Below are 15,392 nucleotides of genomic sequence, written 5' to 3'. Positions count from 1 at the left end.
TGGAGGTGGCTGTCTGTTTGAGGGAGACAAATGGTACGGCTGACCTCGAGTGACTCACCGACTCCAGGACAGTCTGTCCCAATAGCCACAGACCCACGTGGGAAGTTCGAGAAGATGGTTAAAGTGGAGTGGAGATCAAGGAGCAGCTAATCAAGCCTACAACGTTTGGGAAAAGAAAGGAGAACAAAGGCCCACCGGGCATCGCCCTTTATTCGGGTGAATAGAGAACGTTCTAGAAGCTCTGGAGGAAGTTCAGGCCATGACGGTAGAGCACGGGGCTCTAGGAGGTCAGGATCTAGTGTTGTCGACGTCAGGTATGGCTGGATTCTTACCGTCTCCCCGGGTGTCCGCCCCTGGGTGCGCTCGCCCAGGCTGGAGGCCTCGCTCCATCCCGGGGACGCTAGTACCGCGCGGTAGTCAGAGGTTGCTTCTCATTGGGCCATTTCCAGCCACGTGCCTCTCCTCAGGCCAATCAATGGACAGGAGGATGGAGCAGGCTGATTGGACCGTTTCCAGTCACACGCCCCCCCCCTCCACAGTCCAATTGGTAAGCAGGAGGTTGGCTGATTGGACCGTTTCCACTCCCGTGCCTCTCCTCAGGCCAATCAGTGGCCAGGAGGATAGAGCGGGCTGATTGGACGGAAGCGTGCCACGTGCCCATCGCCTGGGCAGCCACGGGGATGGAGGGAGTGGGGTAAAGTGGTTCCGGGAGGAGGGGTGGCAACTGCAGATGAGAACGACAGACACCCCCCCCCCCGGCTCTGGGGCAAGGTGAGCCCCCGCTGCCCCCGGGTCGGGTCCCGCCTCCAGGAAGGGGTGCAGGCCCCGACGCCTCGCGGGTGCGCGGGGAGGCGGCCAGAGAGCCAGAGATGGGCCCCCAGGGCGGTGGTCCTGAGCTTGACCCAGACCCCCACGGCCTGCGGACGCAGGGGGAGAGGGGTGCGGCCTTCGAGCTGCGCGGCCCAGGCTCCGTGGCCAGTGGGAGGCCCGGCCGGAGATCTGCAGGCACGAGGGACGGACAGCTTCTCCTCTCTCTACCTTCCTGGCCTCCTTCTACCTGTGGGCCTTCCCCCGTCTCCCTTCAGGCCCAGCTCTGCCGGGTGGCTGTGGACCTGGCTCTGGTCATGCTGGCTCTGTCTGCCCAGCCACATGGGGGGACACATTGTAGCTTTTTACTGTAAGTGGCTTCACCGTTCCCTCTTGGCTCCTATTTCTCCTTTTCCACCTCATCCCTCACAGAACCGATTTCCAGCTTTCACTTTTGTGTGTTTGGAACACTTCCAGTGGTGTGTGCTTTCCCTGTTGGTGTCTGATGGATGCCAACCTGTTAAGGGGGAGTGGGGGAGATGGAACCCCCCAGACCATCCACTACCTGGCTTGTGCTGGCTCAATCTGCACAATTGTCTGAGCCTCACAGAGACTTTGGTTTACCCTTCGAGGAATTTTTCAGCAGCTGGTTAGAGAGAAGTCGCCTTTCCCCCCCCCCCCCCCCCAAGGCTCTGTATTTACCAAAATTCTCCATTCATCAAATGCCCTACTGCTTGTCAGCCTGGTCCCAGCTGCCCAGAGAGGCGCTTGTCTGTGGGGGAACAAAAAGATGTGGATTCTAACAATATCCAGAGGAAAGTGATGCTGTGTGTGTGACGACTCTTTTATGTCAAAATCTTAGCTTTTCAGAAGAAAGAAAGGCGGCTGTAATTTTGGGTTCTGAGCTGCCATGAACCTCCCCCCTCCCATTACGTTCCCCTGCAGCAAGGGCAGTATCCGCTGAGGAAGCATCCTGCTGTGCCGTCCGCATGAATCCACTTGGAGCTGGCTCCATCTACACAGGCAGCAGTGAAGAGGCAAGACCTGAGAGCGAGTTACCTGGGTTCAAATCTCAGCAACGCCTTGAACCCACTGTGCGAGCTTGGACTGGTGCCCCGCTTCCACGTGGGTGTGGTGTGGTGCACCTCATTTTCTCAGGTCTCTATGCACGACAATAGCACCCATTCTGCAGGGTGCTTATGGGGCTCATTGAGCTCATGCGTGTGTGGTGCGCTTACAACTGCCTTGCACACAGTAAGTGCTCGCTCAGCAGCGGTTCCGCTCATCTCCTGTCTTAGGTTAGCGCCCACAAGCTGCTCTGCAACGCGTGGGAAGGATTTCCTAGGAAGGGACGGTGAGGAATAGGATCAGGAGGGAAGAGCCCACGCTGGGGGTGTGGTGCCCAGTGGAGGCCTGTAGGGGGCACTCTGGAGACAATCACCCCACTGTGATATGTTCATGAGAGGATGGATGGTTACAGCAGCTTGTGAATGTATTAGACACAACAGAATGATTTGCCTCGACCGGCGACTGTGATGCCATGTGAATTATATCTCAGTTGAACAAAACAGAAATAAACGACCTGAATCCCCGGTTCACAACCAGCCATCTTTCCCCAGGATTCTGGCAGTGTCCCCTGGCTGATTTCCCCACCTCTCCCCTTGCTCCCTGTCAGAGTGGGCTGTCAGTCCTGTTCTCCGAACTCTCTCATGGCTCTCATCTCTTGACAAGGTCCTTACCAAGCTTAGTCCTACCCAGCTTGGCATGTCTAGCTCCTGGCTTCCTTTCTCGCTTTAATCTCCTTGATTCTCTGTTACTCCTCGCTCAAGCTGTATTGTCTCTCTCTACTGCTCAAATGTGTGCCCATTATATTTCTACCTCAGGACCTTTGCACTTGCCGTTCCTTTTTTCCCCTTAGCTGCCGCTGGCTCAAATGCTGCTTTCTTGGAGATTCCTTCTCTGGGCACTCACTGCATTTAAAATAGAAACCTTTCACCTGCCCTCACTCCCTACCTACCTGCCCAGGTCATTTTAAGTAATTTGTCTGTGTTATCAGCTCCAGGCTGGCATCTGCTATGTGAGAGAAGGAAGGTGCTGTGTCTCATCCCTGGGGTCCAGTCAGTAGCTGCCACAGTACATTTGAATGAATAAATGCTAACTCTTATGATAACTTACAAGAAACTTTCTAAGACTTTCAATCTTATTATCTGCTTCTCATGGGTACCTCTTGTAGCATTTTTTTTTAACCTGACACTTCTTTGAGATTCTGTCTTCCTTCTGGCTTATCCCCATAGGACGATAGTTTTAGAGACAAACATCATCCTTGTAGTATAATTAGAGACTTGTTCTAGAAAATTCTTTTCATCTCACTTTGAAGTGAACCCTCTTTTTTTTTTTTTAAAGATACCAGAACCCCTACTGGATTCTTCATGGTAATGAAATTAGTTTGCCAAAGCTGATGCAAAAGCTAATTTGTGCATTGCTGTCAGTTGGATGGCTTTGAAATTAATTGTCTTTGCTAACCTTGTTGAGATCTAACCACGTTACGTTTAGTTTGCAAAACCATTATCTCCCCCGCTGGTGTTGGGAGACGTGCAGACTGCTGCTGGCTTCAAAATTAAGGTGGGGAACAAAGGAGGAGCAGAAAGAGACTTGGGGATCATGAACCATGTATATAGCATTGTTTTGTGAATGTGTATTTCCCACAAATGACCTTTAGTCAGGTTATTCTTTCTGAATCTTTCTAGGACAGATTGATTGATTAAAAAAAAAAAATCAGTGTGGGGCTTGAACTCTGGGCCTGGGCACTGTCCCTCAGCTCTTCAGCTCAGGGCTAGTGCTCTAACACTTGAGCCACGGCGCCACTTCCAGTTTTGTGGTGGTTCATTGGAGATAAGAGTCTCATGGACTTTCCCGCTGGGCTGGCTTTGAACCGCGATCCTCAGATCTCGGCCTCCTGACAGGTGTGAGCCACTGGCGCCCAGCCTGGGGAGAGATTTATTATGAAATAGTTTTTAATTGCACAAGTGATACAGGAATACATTTTTAACATCCCCATTGCCCCTCTGTGTCTCTCAGGTATCCTGTATACTTTAGATATTTCTATTTATTATTATATGTATATATTTTGGCAGTACTGAAGTTTGAACTCAGGGCCTTGCGTTTGCTCGGTAGGCTCTCTTCCATTTGAGCCACACCCCAAGCTCTTGATACTTTCCTTATTTTTCCATTCACATGGGCATAATTTTTTTTTTTTTTTTTGTCAGTTGTGGGGCTTGAACTCTGGGCCTGGGCACTGTCCCTGAGCCCTTCAGCTCAAAGCAAGCACTATACTACTTGAGCCACAGCGCCACGTCTGGTTTTCTAGTGGTGTATTGGAGATGAGAGTCTCACGGACTTTCCTGCCCGGGCAGGCGTGAGCCACTGGTGCCAGCTGTGGACATCATATCACCTAGGCTGGGCCTCAGTGGTCCTCCTACCGCAGCCTCCCATATGGCCCAAATTACAGATGTGTTCTTCTGAAAGCAAAGACATTTAAACAAGTCCAACTTACTACCACATCCAGGATCCGATGGATGTCATGGGAGTCCCACACAGGCTGAGTCCTGTCTCAATTCAAAGAAAAGAACCTGACAGAGAACGTAGACTGGAACACAGTTCCGCCTTTCATTCGGTGGCGTGGAAAATCTTGTGATTTGAATTCTTTCACTGGTTGCTTGTTGTTGTCAGGTGTTCTGGGGTGGCAATTCTACCACAGATGGACGTGAGGTCCTCCCGGAGTGGAATGGGATGGAGAGAGGACAGGGGCGGGGCAGGGGCGGGGGAGGAGGGGAGTCGATTCTACGTCATTGTCTGCAACCAGGACCAGCACAATAACAAGGTACTGAGAAAGGCGAGAAAGGATAGGAAAGGGGTCACCAGGGGTCCAGCGCTTGGGCTTTTGAACCCCGAGTCCCCGTTACAAGCTTTTTTATTTAGCTCAGTACAAGGGAGGTGACCACAGAGAACTAGAGTATCCATCTGTCTTTGCGTGAGACGCAGTTTGCATGCAAGGGTTAACTGACCCCTTGTCCTAGGAAGTGGAGGGAAGCAGGAAACACTCCAGCCTCAACGTAGACTTCCACCTTGTCTCCAAGGTCTTAAACGTTGGGTGCCCAAACGGCTCACACGTAGGCTAGAAACTCGGACCTCTGTCTGTCTTGCCTTGATCTTTCCAGACCCCCAGCCCTCAGCCTTCCAAGTGCTGTTGAGATGGCCTTCAGTCTCTTCACTCTTTCCAGGCCTCACAGCTCCGCTCCAGAGTTCCCTGCCATACTAGAACGACAGGCCCAATAAACCTCCGGGGTTCATCAGAGAGACGGAAACCCACTGGGCCGGGTCCGGCCAGCCGCAGGGGCTGGTGGGTGACCCAGAAGTGGTTTTGGACATCATTCTCTGGGATGTTGTTTTAAGGGACAGAAAAAGAAGGAAAATGTTGGGATTCTGGGTTTGCTTTGGTGATACAAACAAAAACCCTTCTCATCTTCGCCCCTGTCAGGAGATCTGACCCCAGCTTGGAGTCTGCGATGGCGTAGTCCACATCTGTTTGGTTTTGTTGGTTGTTTGTTTTTCCTCACTTTGCAGCTCTGTCATCTTCTTCTTCTTAAAAAAAAAAAAAAAAAAAGAACAAAACCCATTTCCAGGCTGACGGAATCTATTTGAATGCAGAGATTAAATGACTTTCCGACTTTCCAATGTCTTAATCCCCGGAGAGCGACATGAAAGCTCTTTGCGAGCGGGGGTGGTTGGTTTTTATAATTTTTTTAAGTTGATGTTTATATTTAGCACGCCCGCTCACCGGCCTTTCCTGGGGGCCCTGGCCTCATCGCTGTGTCTCACTGGGCCTTGGAGGGAGGGGGGCAGCGGCTGGGGCTGAGGAAAACCACTTAAACAAAGCCACTCGTATAACCCCACGCCCTGAGGCTGTGGAAGGCACCAGAAGGTTGGCAGAGTATAAAAAAAAAAAAAAAAGAAAAGAAAGGAAAAAGCAGATCCATAGTCCAGTGGATTGATATACTGAATTCTTTTTTTTTTTTTTTTTTTGGTCAGTACTGATACGATATTTGAACTCAGGGGTTCATACCTTCTAGGCAGGCACTCTAATGCTTGAACCATGCCCCCTAGTTCTTTTGGCTTTTGGATAGTTACGTCTTTGGATAAAGTCTTCCATTTATACTTAGGGAAACCTGGACTTTGATCCTCCTATCTATGCTTCAACAACATTCATTCTCCCCTCCCCCCCCATAGCAGAGATGGTAGGCACACACCACCACACCCAACTTCTTTATTGCTTGAGATGGGTTCTTACAAAGCTTTTGCCCCCTCTGCTCTCAAATCAGGATCCTCCTAATCTCTGCTCCTGAGTAGCTAGGATTATAGGTGTGAGTCACCACACCTAGCTGGATTAAAAGTTTTTAACAGGGAGCAGAGAAATTGGCATCAGAAATATGTTCTCAGATGGTCACTGGGAACTTGTGAGGATCATGAGCTAGTATGATTAATTTTTGTTGTTGTTGTTGTTGGTGGTGGTGGTCATGGGTCTTGAACTCCGGGCCTGGGCGCTCTCCCTCAGCTCTTCAGCTCAAGGCAAGTGCTCTACCACTTGAGCCACAGCACCACTTCCGGTTTTCTGGTGATTTATTGGAGATAAGAGTCTCATGGACTTTCCTGCCAGGGCTGGCTTTGAACCAGATCCTTAGATCTCAGCCTCCTGAGTAGCTACAATGACAGGGTGAGCCACTCGTGCCTGGCTCATTGCTTTAATACGTGATTTGGGAGAAGAGACCATTCTAGCTAGCCACTAAAATCCTGGTCATGGCTGAGAGGGCTGGGCTGAGAGCCCGAGGCAGGCGTGGCCCCTGGAGCTTCTCCCTTGGCTTGTGGCCCTCCACAGCTCTCGGCCTCATGCCCAGCTCCACTGCCATCACCCCATGCCGTACTCCACCACCTCCCCGTTCCTTGCAGGGTGGAAACCCGTGAAGACTGCGAAGGCATTTCAAAGCACACAGTATAACGAGGGTGTGGTGGCCACCTGTGACCCTAGCACTCTGAAAGCTGCCGCAGGAGGATCAGGAGATCAAGACTAGTCTGAGCTAGGTAGTGAGAACTTGTTTCAAAAACAAACAAAAGGAAGTTGGTGCTGTTTAGAGTCTGAGAGGAAAAAGGAGAGAGGAGAAGGAGGAGAAAAGGAGAGAGAGGGAGAAAAGGAAGGAGGGAAGGAAGGAAGGAAGGGGAAAAGAGGGAAGAGGAGAAGGGAAAGGGAGAGGAGGAAGAAGAGGAGGAGGAGGGGAGGAAAAGGGGGAAGAGGATGGGGGGGAGGAGGAGGGGGAGGAGGAGGGGGAGTGCTGCATGGCGTCTCTGCAGAAGCCGAACCTGGTTTGCCTGTCCTTTGATGGGCATGGCTGCGAGACCAGGTGGCAATGCCAAGCCACACTGCCGGGGGGTGGCGGTGGCAGTGGGGGTTCCTCCCAGCCGGCCTCATGCCCGGGCATCCGCTCAGGGGGTGTGGGGGCTCAGATCCCTGTCCGCTGCCCTTGCTCCTGACTGCCCGCCTTCTGCAGAGAGCAGCAGGTCAGTGGAGGAAAAACTTCCTTGATGTTTTCAAACTCAGATGCCACTGTGTGTTAGCGTTGTGGGCCGTTAGCTGTCAGGGCAGAGATCTATTTAAAGACCACGAAGGCGGCCTTTGGCTTTGCCATCAAAGCTCTGAGCAGGATGGAGGTCCATCTGAAATAGAGGCCATGCAACCCAGCCTTCACTCCGCTGCCGACCCAAGGAAGGGGGTGATCGGCCATGACCAACAGATACAGGCGGCTGACTGTGAACCTTTCATTTCTTTTTACTTCTAGAAGAGAGGGATGGGGCCTGGGGTGGGAGTGTAGACAGGCTGCTAAGTCTCTGTCCACTTGGCTCCAGCACCACAAGTTCTCTATGCTAAGCTGGGAGAAAAGGTCCGTGTCCAGCCCTGGCCGTGCCGGGCTTTTGTTTATTCCAAGCCAAGAATCACTGCGTTACCAAGCTCCTCTTCTCTTTTTCTTCTTTTTGGTTTATTATGGGGTTTGAACTCAGGGCCTGGGGGCCGTCCCTGAGCTTCTCTGTGCTAAGGCTAGCGCTCTACCACTTCCTTTGGTGGTTCATTGGAGATAAGAGTCTCACGGACTTTCCTGCCTGGGCTGGCTTTGAACCGCGATCCTTAGATCTCAGCCTCCTGAGTAGCTAGGATGAGAGACGTGTGAGGCGCCAGCGCCCGGCTCCACGCGGCTCTTTTCCACGCAGGAAAACCCTCAAGTGGAGTTGCTGTCCCAGGTCTGACGTCAGCGCCCCTTTCCTGAGGAAGACACCGACATTCGCACCAAGAATCCACATTTCGGGTGAAGAGTAGAACAAATGTGTTGGCCGAAATCCCGAAGAAGCTTTTTCTTTTTTCTTTTTTTGAAGTAGGGGAAACACCTTCCTCTGAGCGCCACCCCCCCCCCCAAAAACGAGAAGAGCCGGAGATGAAGCGTCTTAGTGATTCATGAGAAAACAGACAGATTTTCACTCCTCCTATTTTTAGAAGAAGCTGTCTAGGTACCAGGCGCTATCAAGTGAGAGGAAATTATATTTGGAAATTCTAATTGCAGAGAAGCCTCCTTTACACAGCAGACGGGAGCCGGAGCGGCTGCCGCTTCGCTTGTGGCTTCTTGCCTCTCTGTTCCCGGTGACACCCCGAAAGCAGATCACTAAGAGCAGAGCGAAGAGAACTCGTTGCTCCCGCCCTGACGTTTGTTTCACTTTGTGCTTTCTCTCCCAGAAGCCAGAGCTCATGCCAGGAAATAGACGCAACTCCACACAGGCCGAAGAGGGGAGGCGATGAGCGAGCAATGTCTCAGGTCATAGAAGAGTGCAGGGGATTCAGGCCGGGCTGGATTCATTCAGGTGCTCTAATCATGGCCACTGGAGTCAGAAGCTTGCATCTCTCTCCCTCTGGCATGGGCTTCGGTGCTGGGCTATTCCACAGGGTCTTGCTCTGTAGCTCAGTCTGGTCTGGTCTCGAACTCTTGGTCTCCCTGCCTCAGCCTCCTAGTTCTGGGATTACAGGCAGGTGCCACCCTACCTGGCTATAGTCTGTAATTTTCTTTGTAATATGGGAGTTGTTTCAAGTCCTCTAGTGGGCCATGAGCCACAGATACCACCACTTCAAATGACCTTGCACGAGTGGACCTGTGGGTGGCTTTCAGTGTGTCCCGGTGGTAAGCCTCTTGTGCATACGCGTGTGGGTGTGCGTTTGCCACGCTCGGAGCACAGAGCTAGCTCGCCCTTCCGAGAGGCTGCCCCTGTTTACCTTGATTTCTGCCCACTAGCTACCTGAAAGATGGTCCCTGCACGGCCAAGTGCTGAGGGCTGCCCCTCCTTCCCCTGGCCGGCTGAGGATCTGTCATGTCAGGTTAGGGTTACGTAATCGCGATGTAGCCATGTAGAGGAACTTCCCTGGAGGGAGATGTTCCCAGATGTTGGAGCCGGTACTGAGGCGGGGGGGGGGGGGGGGGGGGGGGAAGGCCTTGTGACTCGGCCCAGCCCTGCCCACTTCCTGGTCTCTGTGGACGTAACCTCATTCGGTCTCTACCAGCTCTTGCCAGTCCGTTTTTGATCTCTCCCTTGGCTCGCGGCCTGGCAGAGCTGGGGTCTCCCTGACAAAGTAGCAATAGAAATCTAACAGTAACGCAGATTCCTGTACTGGGCGCCGAACTATGACACAAGCCCTTGATCAACCTGGCTGCTCTCCCCATAACTAACGCTGCAGGTGTGTTACCGCCGAACTCCTTCCCCCGCCTTACAGATGGTGTTAGTAAGGCTCGGAGAGGGGAAGCAACTTGTCCAACATCATCTGTAAGGCGGGGGAAGGAGTTTAGTGTGGGGCCTCCTGTTCCTGGTGACAGTGAATCCCTGGAGGCTGGGGGCGGACAGTAGCCCAGGGTGGCAGCGCAGCCGGGCGGTGGTGCCCGAGCTGGGAGCGTGCGTCTTCTCTTGCGTCTGGCCTCCTCGGGTGGCCCCCGGGTCCCCCGCGGCGTTCGTTGCCCGTGGATGCGTCCTGTCTGCATTTCATACTCCCCAGCTCACCGCTCCGTGTGCATCTGCACTGAGCGCGTCGGCAGGGGCTGTGGAGAGCGGCCGGCCTGCCCGGAGCCAGGCCCAGAGGCCGCATGCGCCCCCTCCTCTCCCCTCCCCCTCCCTCCCCCCCACTTCCATCATCACCCCGCCCTCTGACTCCTGCTCCCCTCTACCCTCTTCTAAGAGCCAGCCAGACGGGGCCACCCAGCCAAGCCCGCGTCACCCTCCTCCTCGGGGGCCTTGCGTGCGTCTGCCCGCACTAGGGTGACCGGTCAACCCCTCTGGGGTGCCCGGATGTGGAGCCATTATTCAGCCTCATGCATTTGCCAAGTGTGACAGGGACATTTCTGCTTCTGGGCCTGCTCAGAACCACCCCCCCCCCCATCTTGGAAGACAGAAGAGCAATAGGCTCCGAGATAAACCGGATTCATACCCCCCCCACTTCCTGTGTTACCTTGGGCAAGTCACCTGACCCCTCTGGTCTCATTCCCTCACCTCTAAGATGGCCAAACCACGCTTCACCCAACTTGACACCCCAGAGGGAGGGCTCTAGGAGGCCTCTAGGAGGGCCTAATTACACACATCTGTCCCCCCCCACAAGAGGCATGGGGCCCCCAGGCTGCTCGCCCTAGGCGCCCCGGGGTCTCGGTTCTATCACTTGTAGGATGGAAATAAGGCCGCGGGGGCCCTCTCTCCTGGTGCGGTGGTGGGGAGGAGGGCACGCGAGGTGTGGCGGGCAGCGGTTCTCCACCCATCCCGGCATCCCCGTGGCCCATGCGCCCAGCGGCAGGGGGGACCGTGCCACAGAACCGGGGCACGGCCATGCTCTGAGACCCGGCCTGGAGGAATCTGTCTGCGGAGTTCCAGTGGTGCCGTGGGTCTCGGGGTGGCGCACAGAGGCCGCAGGAGTCTGATTTGAGGGCGTCTCCCACCGCAGAGCCTCTCCACGCAGACACAGGGCTGGAGAGGGGGTGGGCGTGGGGCCTGGGGCCCTGAGGAAGCAGAGCCCATTCCAGAGGGCCGCTCCTGGCGGGGGGCTGCACGCCGGTGTAGCCAGGCCACGTAGCCCTTTGTTTCCATAAAGGCTTGGACAGATGCCTGGTGTGCAAAGCAGCAGAGAGCTTTTGGTTCTGGTTGAGAACAGGCTCGGGTGCTGGGGGGAGTCAACTCAGCATCTCTCCCACCCCACTTCCACTTGCTCAGGGGCCTCTCAGGGGCCTGGTCTGAGAACAGGGGAGTAAAACCCGGAGGCGTTGGAGCGGGAGGCAGGACGAGACTTCCATCCCTGCCTCTGCTCCTCGGCTGTGTGATCCCAGGGCTTCACCTCCAGTCTCTGAACCTCAGTCCTCTCTGCCCCACGCCGCACCCGCCTTGCATAGCCAGGAAGACTGGAGACAGGGCGGAAGCCCCAGGCCCTGTGCTGGGCACAAGGTGGGTGCTGAGGCTTTCGGGAGGGGCTGCCGTTTGGGGTTCTTCCTGATGAGACCAAATGTTCTGTGCAGGCTCTGTGTAGCCTGATGCTTCTCGGGGAGAGGAGGGTTGGTGTCTGGAAGTCACCTTCTGCACCCAAAAATCCCAAAATTTCCCAAGCTCTGGGCCTCCAGAGCCTCTGCGTCTGCATCGATGAAGATGGTGGGGCCGGGTTCATGTCGCAGATTCTCCCCGGAAAATGGTCCATGAGCTCCTGTCAAAACAAAACCCTGAAGAACACATTACAGCGCAACTCTGAGGGACGGGCGTCCTGATGGGTGGGGAAATCACACACGTGGCTTGGATTCCTGTGACGTCACGTCCTGTGTGGACTTGAACAAGAAACTTCACCCCTGGAGCCTCGGGTTCCTCATCTGTAAAATGGGGACACAAAGAATGTCTGGCACAGAGTAGGCCCTCAGCCGCTACCACCATAATCACCGTCACCACCACTGTCATCATCATCAACCTCAGATGGTCTCAAGGATTCTTTTTTTTTTTTTTTGGTCGGCCGTGGGGCTTGAACTCTGGGCCTGGGCGCTGACCCTCAGCTCTTCAGCTCAAGGCGAGCGCTCTACCACTTGAGCTACAGCGCCACTTCCGGGTTTCTGGTGGTTTATTGGAGATAGGAGTCTCACGGTCTCTCCTGCCCAGGTTGGCTTTGAACCATGATCCTCAGATCTCAGCCTCCTGAGTAGCTAGGATTACAGGCGTGAGCCACCAGCGCCTGGCTGGTCTCGAGGATTCTATTCTGACTTTTCAAATCCCAGTTCTTTTTTTTTTTTTTTTTTTTGGTCACCCAAGTGTATGTGTTTTTAAAAATTGTTATTATAAAGGTGATATGCAGACGGGTTACTGTTACATAAGTCAGGTAAAGAGAGTATTTCTTGTTGGACAATGTCACCCCTTCCCTCACTCCCTCCCAGTCCCTCCTGTCCCCACATAAGTAATCCTGATTCATGTGTGTGTGTGTGTGTGTGTGTGTGTGTGTGTGTGTCTGTCTGTCTGTCTGTCTGTCTCTCTGTCGGTCATGGGGCTTGAACTCTGGGCCTGGGCACTGTCCCTGAGTCTTCAGCTCTTCAGCTCAAGGCTAGTGCTCTACCACTTGAGCCAAAGCACCCAGGCTGGCTTTGAACTGAGATCCTCAGATCTCAGTCTCCTGAGTAGCTAGGATGACAGGCCTGAGCCACCGGGGCCTGGCTGAGTCCGGATTCTTCAGGGGAGAACTCAGCACAGGGACTCACGTGGGACTGGCCGTAGTTCCGGGTAGAGCGTGACTCTGTAGAGAAGTTCTGAGCAGACAGGATTCCTTTCTCCAGCCTGAGGGAGGCCCTGGAGATCCGGAACGCTCCATCCCACGGGAACCCAGGGGTCCCACTCCTCTGCGTTTCCCCACTTCTATTCTGTGACTGTTCGATGCCAGCCTGGTGTCTGGGGATGGCTGAGGCTCTGTTGCCTAATTTAGAATTCCCCAAATTCTCCCACGCAAGGCACATGCTGAGGGCCTTGCCCGCCGTCATGGTCGGCTGTCAGTCCATTTCTTTACCTCTCTGCCAAGATGCGCTGGATTGCGGGTCGCAGGAGCCCCACGGGCCTCTGAGCCCCCTTTCTCCCAGGCTTGGGAAAGCAAGGCAGGCAGGCCCACTGCTTACGGGTTGGACTTGGAGGCGTGGCTTTTCCCAGCTCATGTGGGATCTGAACCTGCCGCCCGAGAACCTGTTAGGTGATTACTGAACAAAGCCATCCTGTCCCACAGCCCACCCCAATTGCTGCACCCCAAGTTCCACGGGGCCTGAGGCTGCCCATCAGAAATCTACAGCAGTGTGGGTGAAGCTGGGCAGGCTGGGCTAAACTCAGAAAGTAGTGGGGGGGGCAGAGGAGCCGTGGGGGTGGGGGGAACTCTTACACTCGGACTGAACTGTCCCGAGCAGAGAGGCAGAGGGGCAGTGGGCAGAGGGGCAGAGGGGCAGTGGGCAGAGGGGCAAGGGGCAGAGGGGCAAGGGGCAGAGGGGCAGAGGGGCAAGGGGCAGAGGGGCAGGGGGCAGAGGGGCAGGGGGCAGAGGGGCAGAGGGGCAGGGGGCAGAGGGGCAGGGGGGCAGAGGGGCAGGGGGCAGAGGGGCAGGGGGCAGAGGGGCAGAGGGGCAGAGGGGCAGAGGGGCAGGGGACAGTGGGCAGAGGGGCAGGGGGCAGAGGGGCAGGGGGTAGAGGGGCAGAGGGGACAGTGGGCAGAGGGGCAAGGGGCAGAGGGGCAAGGGGCAGAGGGGCAGAGGGGCAAGGGGCAGAGGGGCAAGGGGCAGAGGGGCAGGGGGCAGAGGGGCAGAGGGGCAGGGGGTAGAGGGGCAGGGGGTAGAGGGGCAGAGGGGCAGGGGGTAGAGGGGCAGAGGGGCAGGGGGTAGAGGGGCAGGGGGCAGAGGGGCAGAGGGGCAGGGGGTAGAGGGGCAGGGGGCAGAGGGGCAGAGGGGCAGGGGGTAGAGGGGCAGGGGGTAGAGGGGCAGAGGGGCAGTGGGCACCACGAAGCCGTGGCTCTCTGCTCCCGTGGGGACGGTGTCAGAGCAGGTGTGTGTGGCAGAGCTGACGGTGGCTTTGGCTGTGTGAGGCCACGCCGTCCCAGCCTCCATCCTTTGGGCCTCTCCCCTTCTCTTTCCTCACCGTCCAATAACTTAACTTCTCTGCCTCCCCTCCCGGGCTCGCCTCCGGCCCCGCCCCTCCTCCCATGCCGTGGCGCTGTCCGCGGTGCTGACCGCCAATCGCGATGGCCATCCGGCTCTCGGGGCGCTCAGCCTCTCCCCTGCCGGCCTCCCACCTCTCTTCCTCCAGGCACTGCAAATATAAATCACGGGTGAGAGGCGGGAGCCGCGGCCCCTCCCTGGATCGCACAGCGCTTTGCAGTAGTGGCGACAGCCCAACCGCACACTGGGGAAGCGGTCGACTCGTCTGCTGCTTGGAGTTGCCTACGCTGACGGGAGAGAGCAGAGCGAGAGCGGAGTGAGGGACAGAGAGGGAGACAGAGAGAGGGAGAGAGAGACAGATACAGAGACAGACAGACAAAGAGAAACAGAGAGTCAAAGAGCAAAAGCCTTCATGTGGAAGACAGTCTGTCCACTGAGCTGACGGTACTGCATGCTCTGAGGTAGTTACTCTGTGTGTGTGTGTGTGTGTGTGTGTGTGTGTGTGTGTGTGTGTGTGTGTGTGTGTGTGTGCGCACGCACTGATGCCTTGAGATTTTATTTGGGGATGAGGAGCAGAGTCAAATGAACAATTTTCTTCCAGGCACCTCCACCAAGCTTTCCAACCAAGTCACGGGAACTTCGCGTCTCCCCACCGGGCGGCCGAGGCGGGGAAGGGGGGCGCTGGCCGGCGTTGGGCTCCCTGAGTCTCCCGCAATCCTCCAGCGCTGCGGTAAGTCCTGTCTCCCGGGTCCTGCAGATGGACGGGGGCTCCGGGTGTCCGTGTGGACACGGGCTGGTGAGGAACGGGATCCGGGGGCTGGGGGTGAGCGCTGTGCAGAAGGATTCATTATTTCCCCACCGTCTGCAGCGTTCTGTCACCAAAGCGGCACCCCGAAGCTAGATGAGATTCCTCCGGCTGGGTGCCCGGGGAGGGAGGGGGAGGGAATGTGCTCAGGCTTTCGGGGTGATGCGATCGATCGAAACAGCGACTTCTGCCTAATGTGCCCTCATCCTGCAGCAGAGGTGCTGAGAGTTAACTGGCCGTCTTCGGAGTGATTTAACCCCTTGTGGGGCTGCCAGCCTGGCCTGGCGGGGCTGTGGGTGAGCACCCGAGAGCGAGCATCACCTGAAAGACAAGCAAGATTAACCCTGGCCTGAGATACTGGCCGGGGCTGGTTGGGACCTGTCTGAGCTTGTACCCCCTTTCCAGGGACAGCTCAGAGGTCTGACTGCGGTGGGGTCTGCAAGGTGGGTGGTTGTAGTTTGTCTGTGATGAGGGACTCAGGGGCCACGAAGCGGGGGGCGGGGGGGCTGTGT

At 55.7% G+C, this 15,392-nt stretch overlaps 1 protein-coding gene across 3 annotated transcripts in view; it reads left to right on the top strand.

Annotated features, from left to right (window-relative positions):
* The first annotated feature begins 679 nt into the window (after window positions 1–679).
* Window positions 680–15,392, top strand: part of LOC138806569 (rabphilin-3A) — a 67,419-nt gene continuing 52,706 nt past the window's right edge. Inside the window, exons 1-3 of one of the 3 annotated variants that reach the window (XM_069991992.1) lie at window positions 680–771; window positions 14,224–14,536; window positions 14,677–14,805. The gene's annotated coding sequence lies outside the window, so the exon portion shown is untranslated. Of the gene's footprint in view, window positions 772–14,185; window positions 14,537–14,676; window positions 14,806–15,392 lie in introns of those variants that run through there. The other 2 variants (XM_069991993.1, XM_069991991.1) reach the window with 2 other exon arrangements.

This window comes from Dipodomys merriami, unplaced genomic scaffold (assembly GCF_024711535.1).
Source record: "Dipodomys merriami isolate MVZ:Mamm:240054 unplaced genomic scaffold, mDipMer1.0.p SCAF_400, whole genome shotgun sequence".
Lineage (NCBI taxonomy): Eukaryota > Metazoa > Chordata > Mammalia > Rodentia > Heteromyidae > Dipodomys > Dipodomys merriami.
The sequence above is the reverse complement of the archived record's forward strand: the minus strand, read 5'-3'. Positions and strand labels throughout refer to the sequence as shown.